The sequence below is a fragment of the Adiantum capillus-veneris genome, chromosome 26 (genome assembly GCF_014529385.1).
Source record: "Adiantum capillus-veneris isolate H3 chromosome 26, ASM1452938v2, whole genome shotgun sequence".
NCBI classification, from domain to species: domain Eukaryota; kingdom Viridiplantae; phylum Streptophyta; class Polypodiopsida; order Polypodiales; family Pteridaceae; genus Adiantum; species Adiantum capillus-veneris.
Window position 1 is genome coordinate 15,560,566 of NC_140956.1, and position 23,350 is coordinate 15,583,915.

At 44.5% G+C, this 23,350-nt stretch overlaps 1 protein-coding gene across 9 annotated transcripts in view; it reads right to left on the minus strand.

Annotated features, from left to right (window-relative positions):
• LOC147423051 (F-box protein FBW2-like) overlaps window positions 1-17,248 on the minus strand; it is a 40,624-nt gene extending 23,376 nt beyond the window's left edge. The window contains exon 1 of one of the 9 annotated variants that reach the window (XM_086501691.1): window positions 17,109-17,248. The gene's annotated coding sequence lies outside the window, so the exon portion shown is untranslated. Of the gene's footprint in view, window positions 1-16,840; window positions 16,938-16,958 lie in introns of those variants that run through there. The other 8 variants (XM_086501698.1, XM_086501692.1, XM_086501700.1 and 5 more) reach the window with 8 other exon arrangements.
• Between the last annotated feature and the right edge of the window lie 6,102 nt (window positions 17,249-23,350).

Below are 23,350 nucleotides of genomic sequence, written 5' to 3' on the forward strand. Positions count from 1 at the left end.
CACTAAGGTTGGACAAGGACTATGGTTAGCCAAGTGGGGTCATTGACTAGCCAAAGTGGAATCCTTTGCTACAGAGGCTACATTTCAATTCTGGGTGTGGCCACAGTGTACAAAGAGGGTCGGATGACCTAGAAAGATACAATGGCAGCATCTCCTAAAATTTAGGGAACTGCTATTTTGGGACCTAAAAATGTGTTGACGTCATTATCTCCGGAATGACAAAGGGAACATTTTCTTACTCTGTCGTGAAGTCAACTGGGCAACCGGTTGGGATATTTTTAGACGGCAACCCCGAAACGGGAAAATGCTTATAAATGTGCCAAGTGGCACATTCTGGTGCAGTTTCTAATGCAAGAGAGAGTTGGCGCTGAATTTTAAGCTGGGAGAGGCTCATTTGCAGCTTTTGTCACAGGTTAAGAGCTATGGAGTGCTTGCTTTCCCTCTTATGCATAGTGCGGTGCCAGGAGTGATGCCCTGCACGCTACGCACTGCCCTCTCTCTCCCCTTTGGCAGTATGTTATGCCCCTCTAGTGGGCTCTTCATTTGACCAATGTACAGTTGTGTGGGTTCATGCGCGATTGCCGAGGCAAGAGCCTCTTGCACAGGTACTGGATTAGCTAGCGGCTAATCCCCCCGCAAGTACAGGTGAATTCGGAGAGGTTTCACGCCAGAAATCTCGTCCGATTCAAAGGGCAAGTAGCCCTACAGGTGCGGGAGCTCGAGGACTTGCTACGGATGCAACCGGCACTCAAAACGGAGCCCGAAACAGTGAATTACAGCCTGCTGTGTATTTTTGCAGGTTTAGGGTTTTGGCCCTAAACGGACCCTAATACCCCCAGGAGGTTCGGGGACGCAAGGGGACCGCTGTACAGGTGATCTGGCGCATTTTCAGGGCTGAAAACAGAGAATTCAGCGTGCTGCAGATTCTCGCCAGGTTTTGCAAAGTGCCCGTATGCGTCGGGAAAGTCAGTCAATGCGTGGGAATACTGACTGTGAAGGGTTCTAGTACAGTTATGCTGCCGAAATCGGGCTGGAACAGTGGAAATTCAGCCGAGTTTGTGCGGGGCAGCTTGTAGGGAACCACAGCGTTTATTCCCTCTTTTGAACAATAAAGAAATACCGAAAGGGGCGCCTAAGTTAGGGGCCAATCTGGTGTCCGTCTACTCATACAGGTGCAATCTAGCAGCCTGTATCCCTCTCCCCTTTGTTGTGTCTTGAAAGTACAGGTAAAATAGACGACTAATAATGGGTGAAAGCTAAATCAAGGTTTGAAGTAAAGTCTACCGCCCTTTTTGGATTGAACAGGCCGGTTACATGGTTCCATCGACGGGATTAAATCACTTTTTCCCATAGAAGTGAGCCTTGGTCAGTTTAGGCTTGAAGACACAGGGGATCATAGACCAGACACAGGGAATAGCAATTATGGCTGACAGACCAGATGATGTGACTGAAGAGGTTTCGTCTTCACAGGGTCAACAGACACATGAAGTGGGTGAGTCCTCAAGACCACCACAGACAGATGACGATATATTCAGGACCCAGTTGGCTACTGCTGTGGCTATGTTCACACAAGTAATGCAGAACCCGAGGTTTTTAGCCTTTCTGCAACCTCCTGTTCCGTCTCAGCAAGTTGGGTCACTGGATCATATTCAAAAGCCTGTTAAGGCTCGAGCACAGGTGATTCATACCGCACAGTCAATGGAAACACCTGTACACTTGACGGAGAACATGCAGTCTCCACAACCTATGCCTAAGGTGCAAGAACAGGTGGCTGAGATGCCAGTCTTTCAAGCTGTACCAGTTCAGCCCGCCACCTTTCAACAGCCTATAGCTGGTTCTAATGGGCAGGGAAGCAACCTACAGGCTATGCAACAGGTCTTCCCACCACCTTCAGTACACCCTGGCTATTTTGGAGGTGGATCGGTATTCCAGAGCATGGCTGGTCATGCACCTGGAAATCAGTTTTACACGCCAGGAACAGTGTTTGGGGGTGCTCAAACGATGATGCCTAACCCCATGTACAGTGTCATGGGTATGCAACCAGGGTTTCAGAGCACTCAGGGCCAATTTGGGATGCCCCAGGCAAATTTTGGTATGGCTGGAATTACAAATCAGCAGCCAAATATGGCATTTCCAGGTCAAGTTAATAGCGGCCAAGGAACACAGATGAACCCTAATAGTGTTCCCATGTTTCAGTCACTTCCATATGACAATTTAACGCCGCTGGAGAGGCCAACTCTGTACAAAGAAGGTGGCAAAGGTGTGACTTTCACCACCTTTACAGGGTTTGATGACAGGAAGAAGGCTCTCTCATTCCTCCAACAGTTTGACAAGGCCTATGCAGGGGGAAACTTTACAGAGGCTTCAAAGGTCCGCAAGGCAGCCACTTTCTTGCTTCAAGGGCAAGCTCCGTCCACATGGATTTACTTCAAGCAGATTTTTGCAGCAGCATGGTTATCTGATGACTTTGAAGCAGATGTCATGACAGAATGGCACCAGCTAAATGCTGCCACTTGCAGAAATCTGGATGATTACAATCGGAAGTTTTGGAAAGCTCTACTTCCAGTAACTTCCTATAGGTTTGTGCCATTGACAGAACAGATTGAAAAATACTGTTGTGGCCTACCCAAAGGATTGAGAAAATACTGCATGAAGACAAAAGTCACTACTTTGACGCAGCTCATCGAGGTAGCAAACACTGGCAATGGTTTGCTCAAGGGAGAAGATTGTGAATTTAACACTGGCGTCAAGGCAGGATTAGGCAAGAAAAATTCAGCCAAGAAGCACGTTCCCAATGAGGCTCCTAAAGGGACTCAGGAGTCAGCCAACGCAAGGAAAGATAAAGCTACGGCTGAATCAGAAAAGGGACCAGCAAAGAAATGGAAAAGACGTTTTCCTCGCAAGTCAGAAGAGCAAAAGAAGGTCCTGAGGACAGAGAACAAATGCTTTATATGTGAGCAGCCAGGCCACATTGCTTACAATTGTCCTACAAAGAAAAGGCCAACTGATTCTGATGACAAGGAAGACAAGAAAGGAAAGAAGCCCATGGCTGGTCTAGTGCCAGATATGGTGGGCGACAAGCCAAATTCAGATGCAAGTGAGCTTTGCAGAGCATGGGGAAAGGTCAAGGATCAAACAGTGCTTATCTTCTTTGATCCAGGTGCCAAAGCCAACTTCATTTCCCCAGAATTGGCTTCAAAGTTGGGAATCAGACCTGAAGAGATGGAGTATACAGCAGAGGCAGGTTTGGCATGTCCTGGCCATACAGAGGCTGTGACACCCATCATTGGAAAGTTGCGTCTACATATCCAGTCCTATGTAGATGCTGAAGAATTTTACATCATGCCCCTGGACGGATGTGATGTGTTGTTAGGTATTCCTTGGTTGTTTCGTGTACAGGGAATCATGGATGCCTACAACAAAAAGATCACTGTACAGAGCAGGGGAAAGACTCATATTCTGGATGTAAAGCTTAAAGGGGAGTCTATTCCTACTGTATCAGCTTCTGCTATTACTTCTGTAATGAAAAAGCATCTTTCTGCGTACTTGGTTTTTGCACGTGAAGTGTCAGATTGTGATGAATCAAATTTATCTGTGCTAGATAAAGAAAGGTCAATGTTTTCAGATTGTGATGAATCAAATTTATCTGTGCTAGATAAAGAAAGGTCAATATTTTTACAACAGTGTAGTGACTGTTTCTCCGATTCATTACCATCTCAATTACCGCCAGAGAGACCCGAGGACCATGCGATAGATTTGGTGCCAGGCAGTAGCCCACCAAATAAGCCTCCATACAGGGTTAGTGCGGCTCAGCAGAAAGAGATAATGGGCCAAGTACAAGAGGTGTTAGAAAAGGGGCTGATTCAGCCCAGTTCATCTCCATTCTGTTCTCCAGTGTTGTTGGTGCAGAAAAAGGATGGCTCATGGCGTATGTGCATCGACTACCGTGCACTGAACAAGAATACCATCAAGAATAGGTTCCCTATACCTAGAATTGATGATATTATGGACAAATTAGAAGGAGCAGCTATGTTTAGCAGGATAGATCTAAAGAGTGGGTACCATCAGATCCGCATTAGATCAGAGGATGTGCACAAGACTGCTTTTAGAACGACGTTTGGCCTTTACAAATTTTTAGTGATGCCCTTTGGTCTCACAAATGCTCCTACTACGTTCAATAGGATGATGGACAGAATTTTCCGTCCACACCAGCAGTTTGTTGGTACATTCTTTGATGACATGATAGTCTACTCAAAGAATGAAGAGGAGCATAGGTATCAATTGGCCATTGTGTTCAAAGAGCTACGCAGTCATAGGTTGCTCATCAATGCAAAGAAAAGTGAGTTTTTTATGGAAGAGATTCACTTTCTGGGACACATTGTCTCAAAGGATGGTGTCAGAATGGATCCTGCAAAAGTTGAAGCGATCAAGTCATGGCCAAATTTGAAGACGGTGCATGAAGTCCGAAGCTTTTTGGGACTATGCTCCTATTACAGAAGGTTTATCCGAAATTTCGTTGAGATTGCTTCACCTTTACATGCTCTTCAAAAGAAGGCAGGCACCTTTAGATGGACACAAAAAGAGATTTCAACTTTTAATCTCTTAAAAGAAAAGATGACTTCAGATCCAGTCATTGTGTTGCCAGATCTTAGGAAGTCATTTGTGGTCCAGTGTGATGCCTGCGGTAGTAGCATTGGTGCAGTGCTAATGCAAGATGGCAGGGTAGTAGCCTATGAGAGCAGAATTTTGCAAGGGCCAGAGATGACCATGCAGGTCTATGAGAAAGAGTTACTGGCTGTGATTCATGCGCTCTTAAGTTGGAAACACTACCTGCTAGGTGCAGATTTCGTTGTCCAAACGGATCATCAGACCTTGCGGTACTTCTTGACACAGACAAAGTTATCTGAGAAGCATATGCGATGGGCAAATATCTTGTCCATGTTCCATTTTCAGATTGTGCATGTGGAAGGCAAGAAGAACGTTGTGGCTGATGCCTTGTCAAGGAAGCCACAAATTTCAGCTGTGTCGATTCCTTATCATCATGAACTTGATGATATGAGAGAACAGTATGCAAATGATGAAGATTTTGCAAGGGTCTTCGAGCAGCTAATGGATGGACAACGTCATGAACACTATCTTCTTAAAGACGGGTTCATGATGATGCATGGCAGACTGTGTGTCACAAAGCCATTGCGACGCAAAGTTATGGAAGAGAGTCATGTCCCACCATATGCAGGGCATCGTGGTATCGATGCTACAGTTAAAGCGTTCGAGACATTCTTCTACTGGCCTACATTAAGAAGAGATGTGGATGCCTTTGTGCGAGAATGCCTAATATGCCAAAAGGTCAAGTTTGACAGGCAAAAGGCACCAGGGTTATTGCAACCACTACCTATTCCAGATAAACCATGGGAAAGTATTGCTATGGATTTTATCTTTGATCTTCCGAGAACGCAGACAGGAAACGATGGTATTTGGACCATTATTTGCAGATTCAGCAAACAGGCTCATTTTATTCCTGTCAGGAAGAAGATAAAACCAGATCAGATGGCACGCTTGTTTATGAGCAATATTTTCAAGTATCATGGCATGCCACAGTCGATTGTTAGCGACCGTGATCCACGCATGACAAGTTTGTTCTGGAGAGGCTTGTTTGAGAATATGGGCACCACGCTCAAATTCTCTTCGTCATTTCATCCTCAAACAGATGGGCAGTCAGAAGAGGCAAATTCTACTGTCCTAGATCTGCTGAAGTGCTATGTGTCAGAGCATAAAGGAAAGTGGGAGCAGTATTTGCCATTGGTGGAGTATGCATACAATAATACAGTGCATTCATCAACTGGCAAGGCACCCTTTCAGATAGTTGAAGGTGGCAAGAAAGTTCCTCCCATACTGCATACAAAAGACAAGATATTTGAAGCAGATAAGTATGTTCAGGACATGGATGAAATGTACAAGAAGGTCAAAGTGGCCTTAGAAAAGACTCAGGCAAAGCAAAAGAAAGCAGCTGATCGTCACCGTCGTGAAGTGGTATATTCACTTGGTGATTGGGTGCTTTTATGCTTTGAAAAGGCAAGGTTAAATAAGATGAAGGGCAAGGAAAGACTGTTTCCAAAGCTCAGCATGCGTTACTATGGGCCTTTTCAAGTGTGCGACATAATCAGTGATGTTGCATATAGGTTGAAATTGCCTGACAGTTGGAAGATTCACAATGCGTTTCATGTGAGTCTTCTCAGACCCTATGTGGGTGATGTGCCAGAAGATATGCCAGCTGAAGATCAGCCGGAAGTCGAGGAACTTGACGAGATCTTGGTCCCGGAACAGATTTTGGCACACAAAGAAAGGAAAGTGGAAGGCAAGGTTGCTAGGCGTTACTTGGTAAATTTCAGAAACTATCCACCAATGGATGCTAAGTGGATGGAAGAAGGTGAACTTGCAGAGTCACCAACTGTGTTATCACTTTACCTGGAAGCCTTCGATTTGCAACCTACCTTGACCCCTTGAGTTTCAAAGCTACATGGATTGTCAGTGTGACAATGGCTTCTGAAACAAATGATGTGCATGGTATTTAAAGTGAGCTCAAATGAAATACATGTTACATGAATGTTAAGAGCTGTACAGATTGTCAGTTTGGCAATTGCTCTTATGGAATGTCCAAAAGTTTGGTTAGTGCTATAGAAGTGAGTATTTCTTGTCAGTTTGTCAAGGATACAGTGATTGCTTCTATTGAAGAGTACATGTGTAACTGCATTCTTAAACTGTCGGTTTGGGTATGCTCGAAAGTGTTACGGGATCCAACGTATACTATAAGACAGTGGCAAAATGTGCAGCTACCATTTTGTCATTGGAAAGTTAGTGACTCAAAGCAATGGCAGAGTGTGAAGCTACCACTATGTCATTGGGACAGGGTTCACACGCAGGCAATACATGAGTTGACGAGGTGTTGAATACACTAGGGTTGACAATGAGCATGTATGTGTCGTATATGTGTCGACAGGTGTTGAATACATCAGTGTTGACAGTGAGCATGTACGACATAGATGCAAACGAGGACGTTTGAGATTTCAAGAGGGGGGTATGTCACCAGCGTGTGACTACTATCTATCCTTTTTGTTGATTTCTTTCTTATTATCTATTTACTTTCACTTTTGGAAACACCCCTCGGGAAATCTAACTGCCCTGCATTGCATAGCTAGTGTGGAACTGTCCAGAGGGAGTCCAGGCCTGAGGGCAAGAGAGCACTAAGGTTGGACAAGGACTATGGTTAGCCAAGTGAGGTCATTGACTAGCCAAAGTGGAATCCTTTGCTATAGAGGCTACATTTCAATTCTGGGTGTGGCCATAGTGTACAAAGAGGGTCGGATGACCTAGAAAGATACAATGGCAGCATCTCCTAAAATTTAGGGAACTGCTATTTTGGGACCTAAAAATGTGTTGACGTCATTATCTCCGGAATGACAAAGGGAACATTTTCTTACTCTGTCGTGAAGTCAACTGGGCAACCGGTTGGGATATTTTTAGACGGCAACCCCGAAACGGGAAAATGCTTATAAATGTGCCAAGTGGCACATTCTGGTGCAGTTTCTAATGCAAGAGAGAGTTGGCGCTGAATTTTAAGCTGGGAGAGGCTCATTTGCAGCTTTTGTCACAGGTTAAGAGCTATGGAGTGCTTGCTTTCCCTCTTATGCATAGTGCGGTGCCAGGAGTGATGCCCTGCACGCTACGCACTGCCCTCTCTCTCCCCTTTGGCAGTATGTTATGCCCCTCTAGTGGGCTCTTCATTTGACCAATGTACAGTTGTGTGGGTTCATGCGCGATTGCCGAGGCAAGAGCCTCTTGCACAGGTACTGGATTAGCTAGCGGCTAATCCCCCCGCAGGTACAGGTGAATTTGGAGAGGTTTCACGCCAGAAATCTCGTCCGATTCAAAGGGCAAGTAGCCCTACAGGTGCGGGAGCTCGAGGACTTGCTACGGATGCAACCGGCACTCGAAACGGAGCCCGAAACAGTGAATTACAGCCTGCTGTGTATTTTTGCAGGTTTAGGGTTTTGGCCCTAAACGGACCCTAATACCCCCAGGAGGTTCGGGGACGCAAGGGGACCGCTGTACAGGTGATCTGGCGCATTTTCAGGGCTGAAAACAGAGAATTCAGCGCGCTGCAGATTCTCGCCAGGTTTTGCAAAGTGCCCGTATGCATCAGGAAAGTCAGTCAATGCGTGGGAATACCGACTGTGAAGGGTTCTAGTACAGTTATGCTGCCGAAATCGGGCTGGAACAGTGGAAATTCAGCCGAGTTTGTGCGGGGCAGCTTGTAGGGAACCACAGCATTTATTCCCTCTTTTGAACAATAAAGAAATACCGAAAGGGGCGCCTAAGTTAGGGGCCAATCTGGTGTCCGTCTACTCATACAGGTGCAATCTAGCAGCCTGTATCCCTCTCCCCTTTGTTGTGTCTTGAAAGTACAGGTAAAATAGACGACTAATAATGGGTGAAAGCTAAATCAAGGTTTGAAGTAAAGTCTACCGCCCTTTTTGGATTGAACAGGCCGGTTACAATATGCCACCAAATCTTCTGTCCCTGCACATGGACAATCTGGAAGTGAAACTATGACAAGATGTTCGCCCACCGCATCTGCTTTTCCGATAGCTGCTTCTGTGACAAGAAGTAGCGTAAACTCTGATGATCTGTAAAGACAGTAAAATCCGAGTAGGTAGTGGCGCCACTAGGTAAGAGCATGGATAGCCGCCAAAAGCTCTTTCTCATAGATATGTGCTATCAATTCCGGCCTTGAGAACAATCGGCTCTCGTAAGCAATGACATGGCCTTCTTGCATTAAGACCGCACCCAGACTACGACCACAAGCATCACAATATACTTCAAATGACTTCTGCAAGTCCGGCAAAGTCAAAACTCGTCCCGTAGTCAATTTCTCTTTCAAAGTTGAAAGGCAGTCACCTCTGTGGGTCCCCACGAGAAAGGGACTCCTTTCTGTGTCAAGATATGCAAAGGGGAAGCAACCTCTGCAAACTTTCAAATGAACCGCCTATAGTACCAACACAATCCCAAGCTGCTTCTAACTTCATGGACATTCTTCAAATCGGGCCAATCACGGATAGTCTCTATCTTGGCCGGATCCATCTGCACTCCTGCTACTGACACAATGTGAACCAAAAAGTGTATCTTTGGTAGGAAAATTTCACTTTTCTTTGCATTAATCACCAACTTGTGCCTGAAAGACTTGAAGTAGATGATCTCCATGTTCTGCCTCATCCTTGGAGAAAACAATGATATCGTCAAAGAAAGTGCCAACAAATAGCCTGTACTCTCAAAAAATCATGTCCATCATCCGATTAAATGTCGCAAGAGCATTGGTTAAGCCAAAAGGCATCACCAAAAACTCAAATAACCCAAAAGTCGTCCGAAAAGTTGTCTAGTAGACGTCTCCCGCGCGATTCAGATCTGATGGCATCCACTTTTCAAGTCGATCTTGCTAAAGCACGAGGATCCCTGAAGTTGGTCAAGTATATCATCGATTCTAGGAATCGGAAATCTGTTCTTGATGGTGATTTTGTTGAGAGCTCTATAATTGATGCACATTCTCCAAGATGCGTCTTTTTTCAAAACCAACAACACTGGAGAGCATTACGGTGAAGTACTAGGCTGGACAAGACCCTTTTCCAAGAGGTCTTCCACTTGGTTCATAATCTCTTCGTTCAGAGCTCGACTCACATGGTAAGGTGGCCGGTTCGGTGGTGTGCTTCCAGGTATCAAATCAATGGTATGATCTTCAATGGTATGATCTTCAGGACGAGTGGGGTGGTAACTCGCTTGGCAGGCCCTCTAAGAAGCAATCGGCATGAGAGTGGAGAAAATCTTGGCGTTCTTTATCAAGTTCAGACATATTTGTCCTATCCTCATCACTCAACTCTTTCATAAAGATTGAGTAAGCAAACAGACTGGATTTCATTAATTTGGAAATGGCCGAGCCGATACAACAGGGACAGACTCGCCCTTAAGTTTTACATCGAGTACAATGGTTCTGCCCTTCTCTGTGGTCAAAGTCGCTTTCCTCACCCGATAGTCGACCACAGCGTTGTTCTTGTGGTACCAAGGAATTCCCAAGAGGACATCACAACCTTCCAAAGGCATTATGTAAAAGTCCTCATGCCCCAAATACCCCTGACAATGCAACCGAAGTTTGCCAATGACAGGTGTAATGGCTACGTCCCTGCCGGGTGCCGCTAGAACTGTCTCTGCAAGTGGTCCTATCCGATTGGGAGTGATCTCGAGCGGCGCCGCCAATTCCGATGAGATAAAGTTGGCCTTGGCTCCTCCATCAAAGAAGATCAGGGCTTCTTGGTCTTTCACTTTGCCCCAAGCTCGGCAAAGTTCTGTACTCTCGTCCATCGTGTTGGAATCGGTACCCACGCAATCTGGAACCAATCCTGTTTTCATCTTGCCTTTTCTTCCACGTTCCTCAGCTGCTCTCGAACTCTCAGGCCTTTCGTCGTCCTTGTCGTTCTGTTCTTTCTGTGCCTTATTAGGGCACTTCGCGGAGATATGTCCAGTTTCCCCGCATCCAAAGCACTTCCCCTCCTTGACGTAGCGAGCTCTCTCCTGAGGAGTGAGTTTGGGTCGTGCATCTTTCTTTTCTGGGTTGCTTTTCCTCTTTCTACTTTCATTTGTCGAAGTCTGTTCGGCTATTTGCGTCATGATCTCATCTGTGGGGTAGGTCAAACTGCCAGAGTGAATGGCAAACCCCCGTTTCGCATGACTCATCAACTCCTGAATGGAAGCTGACTTTTGTTCCAGGCAGTGATCTCGGATCTCTCTAGGAAGACCCAAGGTAAACCGCTCAATCTGTTCCTTGGACGAGATCTTCTTAAATGAAGAGGCGGGTAGAGAAGAGTTCCAGAATCTCTCGCAATAAGCCTCCACTGTATCCTTCTTGGTCATCCGAAGATGGTTCCAAGTAGTTCGTATATCGCGTTGACACTCTCGAGTCAACCAAGAAGAAATAAAAGGCCTCTTGAATTTCAACCATTTAATTGGCGCTGTCTTGTTTAATAGAAGCGTGGACCACCAAGTTCGAGCATTCCCCTTAAAATAAGAGGCGGCTCTCCGAATCTTAGAGTGCTCTGAGTAACGCCCTCCCGCGAAAGCGATGTCAAACTGCTGTACAAAAGACAAAGCCTTCGAAGCATCACTATAACCAGAAAATGTGCCAAATTTAATTGACTGTCAATTGACTGTCCACCTTCCTTAAACTATCTGACTTTCTTGCTTTTGTCTTCCAGAAAGTCATATTGGTTGGCTTTGTAAAAATTCTTCTTCTTTGCATAAAAGTTGTTGTCATCAGAGTCCAAACTAAACGAGTCCTCTGTAGAACTGTCAACCACATGGCGAGATTTAGACTTCGTTGCCTTTTTCTTGCCCTTTCCGAAGCTTTGCTTTTTGCTTCGCTTTTTGCCTTTTCTGTCTTCTTCGCTCGAGTCCGATGAGCTAGAAGAACTGTCAGAAGAAGAAGAAGAAGAAGAAGAACTAGGTACTCCTTCAAATCGAACACGCTTCTTCTACTTTCTTGCCTTTCCAAAGTAGATTGACGACCCAAATAACCCGGGAAGTCAGTGCCTTTCTTCTGCTTTTTGTCGTGCTTTTCAGCTTTGTTCAGCGCATCAAAAAGCTGAGCAATTCGTGCATCAACCACCTCTTCTAATTCTTGCTCTGTATACTTCCTAGGAGTAGGAGGTTTCTTGAGAGCGGGTTTGCGGGATGGTTTTGTGGTCTTCTGCCACTACGTGTGTACCTCATCGAAAGAAGTCTAGCTCATATATTTTGCCAATTTTGGGTCCTTTGCAAAATTAAGCATCATCTTTGTTGCATCGCCAATCAATTGTCAACGCTCCATCTCTTGACGCTCCGCCTGAGTAGGCCGAGGCGGGCTGTACTCCTAGCGTGAATCTTCGTTGTGATCCCTTCCCACATCTCTGGATGCAGAGGGAGTCGACTAATCTTTGCCTGAACCCAAGGTGCCGCGTAAAAAGGATCGGATTTCCCGTAGGAGACAAATCGATCGCGCTCTATTACCACTGTAACAGACTTGGACACTCCAAGTCGAGAATCTACCCCGACACCACAAGAGATCACTTCAAAACAATTCACACTTCACAATTGATTCGACACTAGCCCGGCGGAGTTCCGTGCCTAGAGATATTGGCCCCAAAGACCGGCACCCCTTTTGGTATTTCTTTTTGTATTAATCCGTGTTCAAAGTACAAGAGTGCAAGCAAGCGCTCACACTCGGACTCTGCGTCCAAATGCTCTGAGTTGTGAGAAGCCTACCCGCTTATTTAAAGGTTTTACAAAGGGATGCCAAAAGCAGAGCCCCAAAAGCTTCAAAAGCTGTCCCAAAAGCTGAAAATCAAAAGCTTTGAAAAATAAAGTAGGAGAGGCTTCCCTCTCTCTGAACCTCTTGCATAAAAATAAAGCAAACAGTTTTTCTCTCTCCTCTTGCGTAGGAAAAGCAGCCACACCAAAAGCTGGCTCAAAAGCCCTGCCGCAAAAAGCGCCACAATCTGCGGAAGTCAGTACAGCAGTGCCACGTGTCAGCGTCGTACTGCCTTGCCACGTCAGCCTTTCAACGTGATTTCCGGGGGTTCCCCAAGGCAGCCACATCATCAGGGCAGATAGTGTGTGTGTGTACTGGGCAGCCACGTCACCGTTTGTGACATTTGACACGTCAGCAATTTGTGACATCTCCCCTTCTTGAAAGAGAGTAATCGTCCGTGATTACAGCATATCTGCAAAACAACTCAAGTTAGCTCAACTATTTCAAAGGGTCATTCCGAGGGACATTTCGAGGGACAATCAGTTTGCTCTTTTTGTTGGGAGTTAGCTTCTCCTTTCAGGTCTTTTGATCAAGAAGTTGGCTTCTTCTTTTGGCTCTTTTGATCAAGGAGTTGGCTTCTCCTTTCGTCCAGATCGAAACTCTTGATATTCCGGCGTAGTAAAATTAGCCATCACACCCAGACCGCACTGATCTTCCACGGGTGTCTTGATGCACTAAAATTACATACCCAAGCAATCTCATCCAATTAGGAATATTCAGTGGTTGGCACATCACAATGCAACACAAATGCTCACATATGCATGTTACAAGACATAGAAACATAAAGTCGTCGATGAACACTCCTCCCGCATAACCTAACAAGGTCCGGGCCGGGAGATATTCAACGACTCCCTCATCACTCCTCCCGCATAACCTAAAAAGGTCCGGGTCGAGAGATATAGAGGCCTTTTACAACCAAACGCCCCCCAGACCACAGCATGCGCCGTTTGGAGGTGCTGAGAGTAACCGCTGCTCAGACTTCTTAATACTCCTCCCGCATAACCATCCAAGTCCGAGCCGTGAGTCACAACAACAATTATTTTACAAGCATACAACCAAACGCTCCCTAGGCATCCGCCTGCGTCATTCGGAGGTTTTCTAGCGTACAACAGAACGCTCCTCAGACATCGGCCTGCGTCGTTCCGAGGTTTTCAAACATACAACGAAATGCTCCCCAAGCATTGGCCTGCTTGATTCTGAGGTTCAAACAATACCAAAACAATATTTCTCACTTCTCCACCCGGGAGTAAAATCACCAATCAATGAAACCATTATTAAAACCAAAGTCAAACATTTCAAATCCTCACCAAAACAGGTTCAAAACAGACACCATCCATTTCAAACAAATTCCAACAGGATCACCAAACGAGTTCTCAAACAGATTTCAAACTTAAAAAGCAATCTCGACATCAGTCGAGCTCGAAAAGTCGATTCACTTTCCATCCTATAACCTGCACCAATAATTAGGGTTAGATTCTTTCCATAAGGTCGTAGCCGACCACACAATATCGTCCATCAGCTCTTGGACAGATAGTGTTCCTCTGGTGGCGATGGTAGTCTCAAGACATAGCAATCACACTGGACCTCCGAGGTTATCAACAAGAGACACCTGATGAGAGATGTCTAGAAATTTCAAATTATAATCTGCTAGGGTTTCCATGGCAAGCATTTCAGGATACCCCACTCTGCCAGAAGTTGCACTCCGACGGAAGATGTGAGAAACCATATAACTTCGGGCAAAATAATTTTCTTGAACGCTTGCCAAGTCCTTGGGGTGTGCAGCTTGGTAGCTATAGACATCAACACCTGCATGGCACTGCTTCTGATAAAAACAGTGACTCGAAACAAATATGGATCCTTCTCTTACAAGTGATCTTTATGGCTTATGCCCTGTAAGACATGAGCGGTGAAGACGGGAGCGCGCCCAATGCGTGATGGAGTAAGGGTGGAGTGAATAATAAGTCCGGGGTCGGAGCACGAAGCTAAAATTTCCAATGAGCTTTGAAAGTGTGATCTTGCTCTGTCTGCTCTTTGGTAGGACCGGTATGCTTTTAGAAAAGCACACACCTGATGCTCTGATACCACTATCACAAGACGGGCACCACGTGACAATAGAAAAGAACACACTAAACAAACTTTTAGCACTTCAATAACAATTGAACTGAGAGAGAGAGAGAGACGACAAGCGACACGGAGTGGCGGAATTCCACCCCAAAGCGTATTGGCCCCAAACCTTGGCGCCCCTTTCGGTATTTCTTTATATTGCATCAACACAGTACAAGCCGGTACTTCAGACTCTGCACCCTCTCTAGGAAGCATGCCAAAGAATGAGCCCTTAGCACATATTTAAAGGCCCTTGGCCTATGAAAAGCAGTTTACATAAAAAGCCTTCAAACTCAAAAGCTTCTGGTCCAAAAGCAATGCCAAAAAGCTGTTAGCATAAATCACAGAATTCCGTACAACTGCCACGTCAGCACTGTCAGCGCGTTTTGCGGAAATCTACCACGTCAGCACTGTCATCGTGAAACGCGGAAATCCGTACAATTCTGCCACATCATCATGTCAGTGCAATTTTCGGATTTGTGTGTATGTGGGTCCTGCTTTATTTTAATCCTTTATGTCGCTTGGGGCCCCATCGAAAGGGATACCATAAGTTGGTAGGACTTCTTTTTCTATTACTTGTTCTTCTTAGGGTTTAGGCCCCTCGGCCGGCATCTGTAAGTTGGCTCCATTCTTCAGGGCTTTGACACATCAACAATTTGTGACAAAAAGTTTGACCCTAAGTCCAAGAGAATGTATTTTGTCCGCTACAGCTCTATTTCCGAGGAATATCTACGATCCAGAGAAGGATGTTGTACTCATCCACTTCAACGAGTTTTTACCTTGAGAGGGGGCTTCCACTCCCAAGTCTTCCACGACGACCCCTGATTTGCCGATACTTGGAGACCCAGACTATGAGTTGCCTCTTGATGAACCCTCTCCTCCTATCCCTGTCCCTCAGGCTTCGGAGGAGAATGCACCCATTCCAGATGATGCAGACCACATTGATTCTCATCGTAGTCCAGAGTTAAAGCCAGATATGCCAGTCGCTCCTCCCTCGGGGAACAAGTCAGACAAGTTGCCAAAGTGGCTATTGGAGACTTTGCGAGATTCAGTAACATCAGATTTTCCACCCGATTGGTGTGAAACCGGTACTACACAACAATCTCAACGACTTCAACTTGCTGAGGTAGATGGGACTTTATTACAGGTGAACGATGCTTTGATGTCAACAGTGATCAAGGACAAAGATCCTCTGATAGTTATGGAGGCACTTTCACAACCGAAGTGGAAGTTGGCCATGCAGAAAGAACTTGATTCCATCAAGAAGAACAACACTTGGGAGTTGGTTCCGCGGCCTGCCAAGTGGAAGTTGGCCATGCAGAAAGAACTTGATTCCATCAAGAAGAACAACACTTGGGAGTTGGTTCCACGGCCTGCCAAGTGGAAGTGATTAGTGTCAAATAGGTTTACAGTCAACTACAAATCTGATGGTTCTTTGGACAAGCACAAGGCAAGACTAGTTGTCAAGGGCTTCTCTTAGAGGTGGACTACGACGAGACCTTTGCACTGACTGCAAGGATGGTGACCATCGGATAGTTTATGCCGCAACCCTTGCTACCTTTTTTGGGTGGCCGGTTTTTCAGATGGATATACCTCCAAGGTTCAAGGATCCCGACTTTGCAAACATGGTATGTAGGTTGCTGAAGGCTCTCTATGGCCTAAAGCAAGCCCCTCGAGTGTGGTACCAGAAGACTCTTTCTTCCTACGACACTCCTTTCGACGATCTTCTGCAGACCCCGATTTATACATTTAATGTGAGGGAGGATTGGTGACACTTGTTATCCTCTATGTGGATGATCTTGTGATTACATGTAGCCATGTTGAGCATATCCAGAATATTATGGAGACTCTGGCTAAGAAGTTTGAGATGATAGATCTTGGCTTGCTTCTTGGATTGGACATATGGCAGACATAGGGAGGGCATCTTTCTCCCCCACGAGCGCTATATTTAAGAATTGGTGGAAGCATTTGGTAAGACTGAGTGTAAACCTATCTCACCCCTATGGATCCCGATCAATAAAAATGTCACGTGGAGACAGTGAAAAGAATGAAGCCGTTCTATTTAATTTCCCTTGTTTTACCCAAACCTCATAAACAAGTCCCATACAGAACTGCATTGAGCAGCAAGCATAACAAGATAGGATACGTCAACGATGACAAAATTCAAATTTGTCAAGGCATACTCTAAATAGTCCAGTGAACTAAAACATTTCTTAGACCACATCCGCATCTGCTTAACCAATCCACTCTGAGATGATGTTCTTGCGCAAGATAAGAGGCACGTAGCTCTTTGACCCCCTTGATCTTAACAAAAATATCGATGTCAGATGCAAAAACAGGGATACATACATATAAAAATCAACATCAGACTGTCAAAACTGCAACTCCGCTTGATGACTCTTGACAAGTTATGTGGTAGAGCACGTCTCTCTGAAACAAACCATTTCGCTGCATTTAAACTACATACAAGAATGGAAGCAGTTCAATGAGCTTAGAGCAGCACTCTTCAGCTTCAGAAGGTATTTGTCACTTGTAGCTGACCTTTTAGCTAGGACAGAGCATCTCTCTTCGTTTCCATCAAAGAACAGAACAGTAGAAAATGGGGCAGTAGACAAACCTGTTTTGAAGACGCAGACGGCAGCCGCTTTTGTCAACAAGAACCGTCAAGGGTCAAGGATCGCATTGCTCTGGTTTGCACGTAGTGGCGTTACTCTCATTGCTTTTGGTGGGCCAAAAAAAGAGGAAGCTGTAACGTTTAGAATAGAACTAGTTTACCATGATTTACTTTGTAGAAAACGGTTTGATTGAATTAAACTACACTGAGTAGCTTGGTTAGCTACATTCGCATCGAATTGAGATTGAGCAAAGTATTGAAAATTGTATATGCCATTTCAACACTTCTCAAATGAAAAAAAATGGAGTAAGTTCTACTATTTGAAGTTATTAGCAATGTCTAAGATATTTATTAATTGGGAGGCGAGACATGAAAGAGAGAGAGAGAGAGAGAGAGAGAGAGAGAGAGAGAGAGAGAATTTTCATCAAAGCATGCTAGACTTTTTCGTCTGAGAGTGTGTTTGAGATACCGATCATCATGTTTCAAAGGTGTACCTCACAAAAAATCACAAGGAAGGTTAGAGTTTTGTCAAGCTCAATATTCATGATCAAACTAAACATCAATGTTATTAATTGTTTGTTGGTTCATTTTTATGTTTCAAAAAAAAAAGCAAGTTTCCTTGCATAGGAGAGTTTGCACAGTCCTCCTCAAATTATCATAATACGTGGGAATGTGCCATCCCCACGGCAGCATGCAATTTTCGATGTGTTCGTTAATTGCGTTCTCAATGTGAAAAATCAAAAAATGGTAATATTTACTCATCGCACGATTGAATGTCTATCACAGATGCACACAACTTGCATTCAACCTTCCGTATGATCGCACTCCTCAAAACAAACATGATAGTGGAGACAAGAGACGTTGCAAAGGTTGAAGCTGTGTATCAAGCTTTGGTATGGAAGAGCCGAGAAGGCTCTTTTACAGTGTTAGGGGACCATTTTGAGTACGGTAGGTGCATATTGGAGGCGAAGTGGCCATGGCAAAGGCTGAAGTTGCATCACCAAAGCTTTCATATGGAAGAGCCAAGAGGCTCTTTTTCAGTGGTAGGGGACAGATATGAGCGTGGTAGGCACATATGATATACTGCAAGTAGATATGTTTGTCTTACAGATACTTGATATCTTCAACAAATCATTGAGCCCTTCCACTCACATCAATCCAGTAACTATGTACTGGCTGTTTTTGAGCACCATTCTTGCTCCTCATGCATTCTAATTTTTTTGTCGTCTTTGACATGCCAGCAGTTGCATAAGAATCACTCATTACACCTGCTGCAATAGCTTTTGGTGCTTTTGTAAAAGGGCACCACATGTGGCATACATATGAGCCAAAGAATTGACAAGCACAACATGCTTTCAAGAGCCGTTGAGCAACAATACATGCAATGAGTACACTGAGAAAGAAGATTGTATTAGAGGAGTTGCCCTCATGTTGCATCCCAACAAAAATAGTTTAGAGATTCCTCAGTCTGCCCTTGCAGGGCATATCCTCTTATAAGAGCACTCTAAGAGACTTCGTTTAGTGAGAAACCTCAATTTGCATCCAATTAAAATATCCTAGAGCTTCCTTGCATCAGCAATGTTGGGCATCTCCTGCACTTAACCATTGCAAGAGATGACATCCTAGGGAGGATGCCCTTCAACAAAGTTTCGTGCTATTGTGAGAACACCACATTTGGCATACATATTGATCAAATCACCGCCAAGCATGACATTGTACTCCCAACAGTCCCAGACTAGCAATCGCATCATGAATTCTAATACCCATGCGAAAGTCTTCCATAAGGCCATAGGCCTTCAAGGTGCACGCGTAGGTGAATGTCTTTGAAGAAAGAGGTTTAGTTAAAACAATCAAGAGCTTTCTTGCTTTATTGGGCATATCTCGCAACCAACACGTTGCACATGATGACATTCTAGAGAGAATGCCCATCAAGAAATTTTCATGCTTTCGTGACAGTACCACATTTGGCATACATATCAACCAAGCACTGCCAAGCATGACATCCTTCACCAACAGCGCGAGACTCGGTATCTTCTCGTTAATTCTCTCATTCATGTCAACGGCTTGCATAAGGCCCGAGGCCTTCAAGGTGTAAGCATGGGTGAATACATTTGGAGAAAAGCCTTCCATTTGCATACAATTCCAAAGCTACCCTCGCATAAAGAAACTGGGCATATCCAACAATCAACGCGTTTGAGGTCATGACATTCTGAAGGGAAATCCCATCAAGAACTTGTTTTACTTTCATAGGAGCACCACATTTGACATATAGCTAGACCGAAGCACCAAGTACGATAATTTGTCACCAATAGACCTTTACCAACAATCTCAATGTGAGAAACCCTCAATTTGCATTTTTTTAGAGCAATCCAAAGCTTTCAAAGACAACAAAGACATGCTATAAGAGCACTCCAAAATAATTTGTCTAGCTCACTTCACATTTGGTAAAAGCAAATTAGATCTTTCTTGCCATATCATGTTGCACATATCTTGCAATCAACATCCCCTAACTAGCAATCACATCAATAATTCTGATACCCATGTGAAAGTCTTCCATAAGGCCATAGGCCTTCAAGGTGCAAGCATAGGTGAATGCATTTGGAGAAAGAAGTATCGTTAAACAGTCAAGAGCTTTCTTAGGATAGGCATATTGGGCATATCTTGCAATCAACACGTTGCAGGTGATGACATTCCAATGAGAATGCCCATCAAAAAAATTTCATGCTTTTATGACAGTACCACATTTGGCATACATATCAACCAAAGCACTGCCAAGCATGACATCCCTCGTTAATTTCTCTCACCCATGTCAACGCCTTGCATAAGCCCACTAGCCTTCAAGGTGCAAGCATATGCATTCAAATTGAATTTGGAGAGATGCATCCGTTGAAAATAGCCAAGAGCTTCTGATCCTACTCATGTCGTTTGTATCCCACAATCAGTGCATTCCAAGAGGCGACATTCCGGAGAAGAAGCTCCTCAAGCACTTTTTGTGCTTTCTCAAGTGCACCACATTTGGCATACATATCGACTGTGCGCTCCTTGCCGCACTGTCGAAGCAAGGGACTTGCCAATACACCGTGTGCGAGCCACAAACGGCTCCAAGCACACAACAAGCCTAAACTAGCAAGCTCAAGAGAACAAAGGGTGTGTCACTCACCGCTCTACGCTCGCCTTTGTGGTGGATTCCTCGCCGCGATGAAGAAGAAGCTGCAGTCGTGCCGCGCTCAACCGCCTCACTGCCGTCGTGCCTTCTTAATGCTCGATCGCACACACACTCTCCCTCTCTCTCTCTCTCTCTCACATACACACACACACAAGGAGGTGAAGAAGAAGAAGATGGAGATGGAGATGGAGATGTAGCAAGAGCACTCTTCTATTGCACAAATGAGAGAATGAGTAAAAATTAGGTTTAGTTGGCTTTTATAGGAGCTCACCCCATTCACACTTGGGCGCCCATGCTTAGCCAACTAATCCCTTGAATGTCCTAGTTAGAGTGCGCCTCTCATCGGCGATCACTCTTACCCTTTTCCTATTGGTCCGACAAGCCCGGTACCTGACTCTACCAAATACATAATACACGTCCGTCGTAGGTGATGGGGTGTCCGTGAGCCGTGAGGGTTAACATGCCCCCCTTCCTGATGTAGATTCCGTCCTCGGAAGCTATTGAGTTGAAGCTGGGTCGTCGAGGTGGAAGAGCATTTGAGATGAATGTCCTTAGCCTTCTTCAGTCACTGCAAAATCAAACAACATTGGCACAGTAATTGCATTCTCTTAAAAAGCATATGCAGTTTTAGGTAGAAAAATTGATTGGTCAAAGAATTTCAAACAATTTGTTAGCAATGAACATTAAATTGCAATGTAATCAAATGCATAAACAGATGTAAAGGTAGAAAATTAAACAAGTCTGGGGTCGCTAAGTTGACGGTCGAAAGGCACTAGAGATCGAATATTAATACCATGGGTAAGCTTCTTAATTATCTGTGGTCAATTAAGTTGTTTAATCGCGAGAGCCAAGTATTGATGTTCGAGGGCTGACTAGAGGCTATATCTAGAAAACCTTGTAGTTAAGCTACCATAAAAGGAATTTCTCATGAAATCATCGCCTGACTGATTACTTTTTCTTTGACCCCCCAAAGTCTTTTCACATTGATTCAATTATGATGTGTGTGCTTATTTTGTATGCCTTGGGTTTTTTGCTTCTCAAGGAAAAGCGCCCACACTAGGAACCTCTAGGGCTCTAGTACCATAGGCGATACATGTGAGTGAAGTACCAAATCAAGCTGAGATTCCTCTTCCAGCGTAAGATTTTACATTGTGGCACTTTGATTTTTTGTTTGTTCATTTTTAGCATTTTAATTTGTAACTTTGGGGGGTCATATAACACTGTTACCCTCCCCAGGCTCATCACATTAGTAAACTCCCTTTATAATACTTAAACTAAAGGTCAATAGGGTTAAGCCCACTAGAAAGCCCTAGTACATTTCACACAATGCTGCCTAAATCGGATTAAGAACCTAAGTAACCATTGCTTATTAGGAAGGCATTCCCCATGGTATTAAGAGAAGATTTCTAATATCTAGCTTGGTCAAACTAGCTTAGTCGGACTGCTTGATTTTTACCCCTAAACAAGTGATTATGACAAAACATTACATTGAATTAAATGTTTGATACTAAGCCAATGCGCTGAATATTATGCTACCAATCACAATCAAAGCAGACAAACATGGATGCAAAAAAGATAAGGGCAATGCTAATGGACAAGAAACACCTGTTTGTGTCGATGGTCGCGCTTGATTTGAAGTGTGAACGAGAGAAAGGTTCCATGAAGGTCCAAATCCTATCAATAGCAACACGCTCCTGTACACACTAGGAAACAAAAGGAATACCTCCAGGAGGCACATTAGTGGGAAAAGATAACTTCGCTAATCTCTCAACTCTAAAACAGAAACTCTCCTATCGTACTAATCTTACCTTACCCTCCATCACTCAAGTGATGAGGATCGAAGGTGTTTTATGGCATAGGTTTCTGTTTCACTGTACCAGATGTGACATGTGTAGGTCTGAGTCAATGTTTTGACTTTTATTGTGCATACTCGTTTGCTAATTGCTCTTGCTCTTTATTTTTTATTTTTTATTTTGTTGTGAGTATAAAGCTTTATATGTACATTCCCTAAGATCGGAGATTAAGAGGTCAGGGAAAAAGGTTGAGAGGGAAGCAAGTGAATGATGACTGTCAGCAAACACTCCCCCCTTCCTTGGGTAGATCATACCGTTTGAAATGAGCTTGTCACCCTTTGAAACCAATTGTTCCAGTTGGTAATAGGTGAGGATTTTTGCCAGTAGTTTTCTATTACCCTAGGTGCCTCGTCAAGTTGCAAGGGTGGTAAGGTACTCTCCCAGGATCGAACTTGAAGTGATTCATCAGGTGATTCTTGAACACTGGGAGGTGTGGATTCTTTTGTAGCTTCATGGAGGTCCACTACTATAGATGGAGGCTGTGTAGAAGATTTTACCTCTATGCATGTATTACATGAGGAGCTAGAATCTTCATGGGACTCCCCCCTTCCTGAGCTAGGTGGAACAAATCGTTCTTTCTTTGGTACCCAAACTAGCTCGGGAGCGGGTGTGTAGCATTCTGTGATTTTTTTCTTTCCACGATCATTGATTCGTTTTGGAGCTACGGGATTGGGCTCACTTGGGTCAGGTGATAGGTAAGAGCACAATCTACGTTTTGGCACCCAGATTTGATCATTTCCTTGATAGTAGCCTTGGGCTTCCAATAGTCGTTTAGGGATCCATCGCAACATTTTCTTACTTTTATTGGAGCGAGTGGTACGTTTCTTACAAGGCTTCTGTTTTTTAGCACTAGCTATGGTCACTAAAGAAGCTTTAGGGACCCACTTGTATGTTTTCTTTGTTACCTTAGGATGAGTCTTGTCGGAAGCGATATGCATTGCTTGTAGCATATTTAAGGGTATAGGCATTTCATCCCCCTCAGGTGTTACCCAGGTCGTCCCCCTATTTCCCCAAGTGTCTATGGTTGATGCTAGGTGGACCCAATCCACATTGTCCGACTGCGTCATACCCGGTAACACATCCATGTAAGGAGAATCTTGGCCAATGTCTGTATCCTTCTTACAAGTGTAACAATATTGTAGTGGGGCCGAGTGAACTGTGGTGTCAGAGCGATGATCAATAATGGTTTTACTCCCTAAGGGGTGTACCTTACCAGTCACCAAATC